The sequence below is a fragment of the Balaenoptera musculus genome, chromosome 11, assembly GCF_009873245.2.
Source record: "Balaenoptera musculus isolate JJ_BM4_2016_0621 chromosome 11, mBalMus1.pri.v3, whole genome shotgun sequence".
NCBI classification, from domain to species: Eukaryota; Metazoa; Chordata; class Mammalia; order Artiodactyla; family Balaenopteridae; genus Balaenoptera; species Balaenoptera musculus.
This window is the reverse complement of record NC_045795.1, coordinates 54,039,617-54,048,783: the sequence shown is the minus strand read 5'-3', so window position 1 is coordinate 54,048,783 and position 9,167 is coordinate 54,039,617.

Below are 9,167 nucleotides of genomic sequence, written 5' to 3'. Positions count from 1 at the left end.
CAGACTTGTGAGCTAAATAAAACAATTGTTTTAAACCACCAGTTTTGTGGCATTTTGTTATATAACAAAAGCTACTAGGTATAGACTAGATGGTAATTCTATGTTAATCTTAGATCATGCAGGGATATTGATATGATATAATGGATATAAGGATATTGATATAATGATGACATCCTATATTTCTAGATATGAATAAGTTTCTTCTAGCCTGTGCAGGTGATAGGAATAAGATAAATCAAAACATTTTGGTGATTTTTCATTCCAGGAGAAATTAACATGAACCATACACTGAGAATCAAAATTTGTGATCTTCTGTGTCTGTCTCTTACTTGGGTCATAATGCCCTCCTCAAAATGCGCTCATGTATGAAAACAAATATCAGAGAGTATATTAAAAAGTCTGAGAATAAAATGTTCATATAAAATAACATAGAATGTTGTTTGCTTCCATTTTTCATGCCTGCCTGGTGATATATCTCTAGCAAAAGGCTCCAAAGTTACAAATAAGAATGTAGTAATTAGAATGCAATTATAAACATATTCTTTCTAACCCATAGCTTGTTTTGGAAAACATATTAATTAAATTATTTAAAAATTCACACACTGTCTCCAGTTTCACTCTGTTAGAATGTTTTCTCACCCCTCCAGAATCTATCTGTAAAGAAAAGTCCAACAGAACTTGCTTGAGAAGAAAAAAAAATGTTTTGGCATTATTTGTGTTGAGAAAGAAGAAAATATTAACCATCTTGCAGAAAATAGCTTCCAGAGGAATCCTGGAGTCCCTTAAGGTCCCTCAAATAAGTCTCCAGTAAGCATCTGAACTTTTCAAGGATTATCTAAGGCAAACTGAAAAGTGAAACCTTGAGAGAGTTCCTCCCCGGCCTCCGCCCCGCCCCCTGCGCACCTTGCTTTAGTTTTCTTCCAGTCTATTGGAAAGTGCTGACATCTTGCCTTTTACTGAGTTGCCAACTTGGATTTTGAAATAAGACCTGATCCCCAAAGCCTAAGAGAAAGTAGAAATAAAGGCCTTCTGCAAAACAAACTCGATACAAGAGAGATTTCCCAGTGGCTTCAAATACATTGTGGAATCCAAAATGTGTCTCTTTGAAATAAATAACCAGCTAACCATTTGCTGTTTAAGATTTAGTAACCAATTGTTATCATTGATGTTGTCATAAATTTGGAATTCCTGAACTCCATTTAACAATTTTCCTTTTACAGGAGACTTGAAGTGGCATATTGATTTGGTGTGTTGGTTTTTGATGATTGCAGAGAATGGTTATTTTCAGTCTACTTGTATCTTGAGTTCCTTGTGATAATAAATGCTCTCTAAGCCCACTTTCTTTCCAGTCTGATCTCAGGCTTCTTGTGCCGATGTATATGGTTGTATGAAATCAATCAAGCTATAGATTACTGAATTTTGATTAAAATTAAAATATGGCCAATGCCCTGGCCATGTGGTTTTTAAGAGCTAGCAACTTTCTTTCCTGTCAAGAAAAGAGACGATGGGTGAGCATGGAAAGGTATTTACATTCTACATGTCAGGTTCTTCAGAATGCTTCCTTTCTTAATCCTTTCAACAATTCGGTAAAAAAAATTATATTCAGAAATAATAAAGACAAGAAACTACAGAAATTAAATACGTAGCTAAGACCATAGGCTTAGAAATACAAACATCTGGTTCCAATAAATAATTTTAGGATGATATCCCTCCAACAGATTTCACTAAAGCTTTAGAAGGTGACTATTCACTAGTGATTCCCTTTCTGGTCTTCAAAAGAAGCAATCATGCAAAAAACATGTCTGTGGTTAGTAGTGTATTCAAAAATTATAAAAATAATACAAAATTATCATATAGAAATTAGCAAGTATTGAAAAGGGAAAGGAAAGAGACGTATATACTCAAGTTATTTAGGGGTCATATATTTGAAATTATTCTCTCTATAATACTGTATGGCATATTGTTGGATTACATTGATTTTCTTCTAATTTATTATTTTGTTTTTTTGACGTTGTTGGGCTGTACCCTGCAGGCCTATAAGCCCTGTACCTGTCCAGCTTCACGACTGAAGAAAGAGCCTGGAGTCAGCAACAGAGATATCAGTGGTTTAACGGACAGGGGAATCTTACATGTCTGAAGCAAGGTCCTGGAGCGACACCCCACCATATGTGGCAGACGGCAGGACAGGGCGACAGTCTCTCAGGGGCAGGGGGAGGTTACCAGTTATAGGGGGGATTACATCAGCTTGGCTCACTGGTTACCAGGGAAATCAGCAGAGGGGCACACCCCTCGCCTCCCCTTTGATAAGAACAATCACCAGCTGGGGCAGGGGCAAGTGTGTAAGTCAGGTGAGGAGGGCGTAGGTGAAGCGGATGCTGGTCAGGCAGGGGGTATACAGAGAGCAAGAGAACAGCTACCTTGAGTGGCCTGACCATACAAACGTTTTTCTATCTATCTATCTATCTATCATCTATCTATCTATCTACAGAAAAGTGCACAAAATCATAAAGCTTGATAAATTACCAAAAAATGAACACACCAGTAAACCATTACCTAAATGAAGAAACAGAACATGATTGGTATCCCAGAAGCCTCCTTCATGTCCCTTCCAATTCTTACCTAGTTCCTCCTGCCTATCTCCCACTACTATCCCATAAATGAGTTTTGCCTGTTCTTGAACTCCAAACAATGGAAATAGACCATGTATGTTCTTTTGTTTGCAGATCCATTTGCTTGACATTATATTGAAGGTGTTCATCCGTGTTACTGTATCTGACTAGCCCGTACCTTCTCGTTGTATAGTACTCCATAGAATGAGTACACTACAGTGTATTTATCCATCCTATGCTGCTTTGCTGCTATCAGTATTCTTTCATAGATATTTTGATGCACACACACACACACACATAAAATTTTAGGGATATAGGATGATGTGGAAACATTGACTCATAGGGTACGGTTGTGTCCAAATTTAATAGATATTGCCAAAACATTTAATAAAGTAGTTGTACATATTATTTAATCCTGCTAGTAGTACATAAGGGTTCTGATGTTCCATTTCCTCACAAATTCTTGGTGTTGTCAATGTTTGTAATTTTAGCCTTTCTGTCAGATGTGTAATGTCTTCTCATTTTTATTTAAATTCCTCCTTTTTAAAAATAAAATTGAGCAGTTTTTCTATGTTTTTCGAACATTTGAATAATCTTTTTGGTTTTTTTTAAGGAGTTGATTAAAATCTCCTAGTGATATTTTCTATTGGATTGCTGGTCTTTTTGTTATTGATTTGTAGGAATCCTTTAAATGTTTAGAATTATATTGTACTTGGTCGTATATGCTGCAGATACTGTCTTTGCCTCAGTGGTAGGCAGTGGGGGAGAAGAATGGGTTGGGATTTGGATCAGGTAGAGACTTGAAGGTTATAGTAGTCATATTACATTATATTATAAGTATGGTGAAATGGTTTTGATCACGGGAACGACATGACCTTATTCACAATTTTGAAGGTTCATACTAGCTACACTGAGGCAGGATAAAGTGGAGGCAGAGAGACCAGTTATGATGTAGACGTTCCCAAACTTCTCTCTCCAGGAGTATTTTACCCCTTGGTTCAAAAACCTGCATATGAATTTTTAAAGAAGCTTTAGTCATTTATTTAGTTTATTCCAAACATTGGAAACAATCAAGATGTCTTCTCTAGGTGAATCAATAAACAAACTGTGATACATCAATACAATGAAGTATTATTTGGCAATAATAAGAAATGAGGTACCAAGCCATGAAAAGACATGGAGGAAATGTAATGTCGCTAGGTGAGTGAATAGGTTTGAGTGAGTAAATGAACCAAAGGGTAAAAAAGCCAGTCTGAAAATTCTACACACCGTATGATTCCAACTATATGACATTCTGGAAAAGGTAAAACTATGAGACAATGAAGAGATTAGTGGTTACCAGGACTTGAGGTGGGGATGGGGGGAAAAACGAATAGGTAGGACACAGATAATTTTTAGGTGAGTGAAACTATTCTGTATGATACTGTAATAGTGGATACACTTACTTATGAATATAAGATCTTATTTTAATTTTTTTTGTAGGAGTGGCAAACCTTCCCCCTCCACCCATAAGGGCCCTTCTTCCTATACCTAAATGGTAACAACATGGCATATGCTCATACGTAAGTTTTTCCATACTTATATCATCATATGCCAATATGTGTAGAGACTTCTTCATGGTTTAGTTAGGATCATGTTATTAATACTTCTCTAGCTCAATAGCTAGTTTAGAAGCATACCACAATTTATTCTGCCTTTTCCCCAGAAACAGAAAACCACACTAGATGTACTTTTTTATCCCTCTACATGTAATAAACATATTCCATATATATTATTATAATGTACACTTTCATTTTTGAGAGAGAGATTTTCATGGATGAGATTCCTAGGTTTAAAGACAGGCACATTCCTAATTTTAATAGATATTGCCAGATAGCTTACCCAAATGTCTCTACCAATTGGTTTTCCCCAACAGTATATAAGACAACCCATTTTCTCAATCACTTTCAATAGTAAATACTATCACTCTTAATTTTTTGTGAAACCGGTGGGTTTAAGTGATATCTCGTTATTGTTTTAATTTTCATTTCCTTTTCTACTACTGAGATTGAACATTTTTGTAAATGCTGGCCACTGGGATTTTTTCAAAATTGGATATTCTTGTCCTCTCTTCATTTTATTATTTATATCATTTTAACGCCAATTTGTTAAAATATTTTCTATGTTATAGATATCAATTTCACTTGTTTCAAGTACTTTTACCAATCTAACGTCTGTCTATTGAATTTGTCCATGGTGTCTATCTATATACCTTCCTACCTAGCTATCCTCACATATTTATTAGTATATATATTTTAAAATTTAAATTTATACTTTATTTTTAGAGCACTTTTGGGTTTACAGAAAAATTGTGTAGAAACTACAGAGAGCTCTCATATACTCCCTATTTTCCCCTTAGTTTCACCTACTATTAACATCTGGCATTGATGTGATATATTTGTTACAGTTAGTGAGTAAATATCGATACACCCATAGTTTACATTAGGGTTCACTCTTATGTGGTAGGTTCTGTGGGTTTTGACAAGTGTATACCTTGTAGACAAGGTTTGCATCTTTGCCCTGTGAGAACATGTACAAGAATATTGAAAACAGTATTGTTTGTGATGGCTGAAAATTCTTAACAAAACAAATTATTAGCAGTAGAAAAATGAATATATAAACATGGTACAGTCAATAATCAATTACTGAGCAACACTGAAAACAAAAAGGGAAATACTCCAAGAAATACATTTCCTGACGCTACTGGTAATAAAAGCCAAAATACACAAAACAAGTGGATAAATATTTAAGAACAAATAAATAGGGGTAAAACCGTGAAGTATACGGTTGATTAACTCAAAATTCAGAAGAGTAATTATCTCTGGAGACGAGATGGAAGGACATCAAAGAAGAACACACAGAGACTTTAAGAGTTGGTATTACTATTCTACCTCTTAAACAAGGTGGTGGAGATATAGGCGATGATTTAATTATTTTTTAAACTGTGGCTCTTATATTAGATATTACAAATAAACATTTCAGGTATTTTAAAGATTACATTTTTGGATAGTTATAAATGGGAATCAAAATTGCTTGAGGAGGCAATGTGAATTTCTAATCCATGCACCACCAAGGACATTATGTAAAAATAACATAGCCTCTCTAGTCCACATTATCCTTATCTCTAATACTGGAGATAATAATAACATCAAGTATTTTCTTTTAAGATAAGTAAATTAGTCCATGTCAAAGCTCAACCCGATGCCTGCCGTAGAGTATAACACATTATGCACTGTTTTGCAAATGCATGCCTGAACATATAATTCTTCAACTTTTATAAAGTGTCACAAGTCATAGAATACGATGAAAACCTCTTCTAATTTGTTCTTTATGTCTATCATAACCTGATGCTAAATTATTATACTGGTAGTACAAAAACTCAAATGTATAAACAAGACTCTGATATAAACAGAATTAAAAATCTAAATAGACCTCTAATCAACAAATCTGCACGTGTATTCAAAGATTACTACACTAAGCAGGCTTTATTCTAGGAAGGTAGAGGTAGCTTAATTTCAGCAAGTATTAAGCTATTCTAATATTTTAAGAGATTCAAAAAGATTAAAGGATGCGATGTGATGATCTCAATCAGATGCCAAAAGCAGTAATACATTCAATATTTGTAGCCAAAATTTATTATATTAGCTAAAAATAGAAGCAAATCGTATATCTTAATACCATAAAGATTTTCTACCAGGAATCTAATGAAATAAAATTCTTAAGTATTTTATATATTCTGACCAAAATCAGATGAGGGGGGAGATAGGAAAGGATTATCAAAAATAATTTTTTTTAACATGGCAATGGAGTGTATAATAAATGGATGACAAGATAAATAAATAGTATATGAATATTGGAGCAGAAAAAACACACTATCACTTATTTCAATTAATATCATTTTCTACATAGAAAAAACAAAAGTTCAAGGAGGTAGGTAGGTGAAAAACAAAAACACCAACCTAAACAAATCAAAAGCTTTCCAGGACAACAGCTATATTGGAAAATGCAACTGGAAAAATGAGTCATTCACAGTAAAACTAAAAACTTGACCAAATCAGAAATGACTTAACTATATAAATGTGAAGGGTCTGTTATAAAAACTAGAACACTTCAGTGAAGGACACAAGCAATGAGCTAAATAAAAGGAAAGTCAAATGTTAGACACTCAATAACAACCTGGACAATTTTCTCTAGGGGATAATGTGAAAAACAACCTTTATTATGATAAAATTATGAGAGACAGGGTAGTCCTTTCAGATTTTAAACTTACTACAATGGTACAGTAATTAAACCACTCTAGCATCAGTGAAAGAATAGATCAATAGAACAGAATAGAGTTCAGAATTAGACCAATTAATCTGTAGGAATTTAACTTATTATGTAAGTGGAATTTCAAATTTTTGTTGAAAATATGGGGAAGTCAGTAAGTATTCTTGACACAAAGTTAGAGTACTCCTTCACAAGTGAAAAAGATAGAGTGATAGGGATAGAGAAAGGGGGAGAGAGAGAGAAAAAGAGAGAAAGAGAGAGATTAAGGGTCTGGTACCAAGAAAAGTAACAGCATAAGAATATGTACGGTAGTATTAAAATATTTTATAGGATAATATACATGTATGTGTAACTTGATGATAGAAAAGTATTTCAAGATGCAAAATCTAAAAGTCAAAAAGTAAAATGGTGACAGAACTGATTTCACACACGTCATATGAATTGTAGAAATTACCATAAGAGTTTGACATGTGACAGATGTGGAGACTTGTTTGTAATGTGGATACAAAATACAAATCCATATTCATAACCAACTAAAAGATCTCTCTTGGGAATAAAAAATAGAAAAGGGACACAGAATATATACAATTAATCATTAACTTATGAGGGAATTCCCCGGCGGTCCAGTGGTTAGGACTCTGAGCTTCCACTGTAGGGGGCACGGGTTCAATCCCTGCTTGGGGAACTAAGATCCTGCAAGCTGAAAAAAGGACTAAAGGGAAATAGGATATCTTAAAAGCCTAAACAATTTTAAAAAATCATTAACTTATGAAAAGACCACTACCCTATTAACACAAACCATTTCTGACCCCCATCTGTCATTTTTCACAAAGGCTTTCCCTCCTAGTTTTATTTTTATTATTTATTCTAATCCAAAACACCATTCTACTTCTTTCCCTATGAAATGATTATGTTGACAATAATATATTGTACATTATTATTAATTGATCTTCAGAACTTCTCTCTGTCTCTCTTTCAATATATGGAGAGAGAGAGAGGCAGAGAGAAAGAGAGATTTCCATAGATTGATCTATCGATTTATCTATCTATCTACGTATCTATCTATCTAACTATCTATCTACCTACCTGTCTCTCTATCTATCTATCTCCACTACCTTTGCCAAGGATCTATGCTAAAGTTAAGGTTACGAACTTAGGAATAAATGGGGACTCTGATATTTAGGATGGGAACATTTCAACAGACACAGATGAAACTGAGAATCTTGACCAGCAAATCCTCCTTTCCTAGCAAAAGCAGCTCCTTTCTATCATAGGAGGAAGCTAGCCTCCATTGCATGAAGACATTTTAATGACCATTTCCTGGGCCAAGTTCTTCACAAGGAGATACTGATTCACCTCAGTCCAAAGGTACCACCCTCCATTGTCCCTTGGCATATAAGGTGACTGAAATCCCTGCATGAACCAGGGGGATGATTACATTCTGCTCTAGGAGGAACCTGGAGAATGTTGGTGGAAAAGAGATTCTAAGGGTTTTAGACAAAGGAGGTCAAAATACAGGGATTCACAACTTAGGAGTGGATCTAAAAATTTTCTTAGTTGGTATATTGAAGCTTGAGTTCAGCAGTGTACTAAATTCAACAAGACTGAGATTCCATAACTTCTCTGGCATACAGTAGAGAAAGGACCTTGAAGGTTGAGGGATATGGGAATGTTGGAATAGACTCTACACCTCAGGGGAGCTCAGAGGAAACTCTCCTCACTAAATCATTTTAAAAATGCTTTATTGAAGGGAACATCTGCATCCTTATTACCCTCTATTATGTTTGATTGTCTACTGTAGTCTCTAATTTAGTCTGAAGATACAGGGGAATTTGGGATCCCATTTCATCATTATGAATTTGGGCTTTCTATTTTAGTGAGAAAAATATGATCCTGGAGTGGCAGATGCCACATGGCAGCACTTATCATTCCTAACTAGGTGGGTGCAATTACTGCAACAACTCCATAGGGGCAGAGTTACAATCAAAGTGTTTTGACTTTCAGGGACTGTGACTAATTTTTCACAGAGCCCACAGGGATGAAATAGATGGGAAACTTACTAAGATATTACTTGATTTATATAATCAGATCAATTCTAGATCAATGGAGATAAATCTGATTTGAGTTTCCATAGTCACTGAATAAAACTGGAAAATAAATGTCTGGGAAGTCTAGGGAAGAAGTACTTGGAGGTTCCTCTCAAAATAGGAAGAGAATGAGAATATACTTGTATAACATGAAAATGTTTAC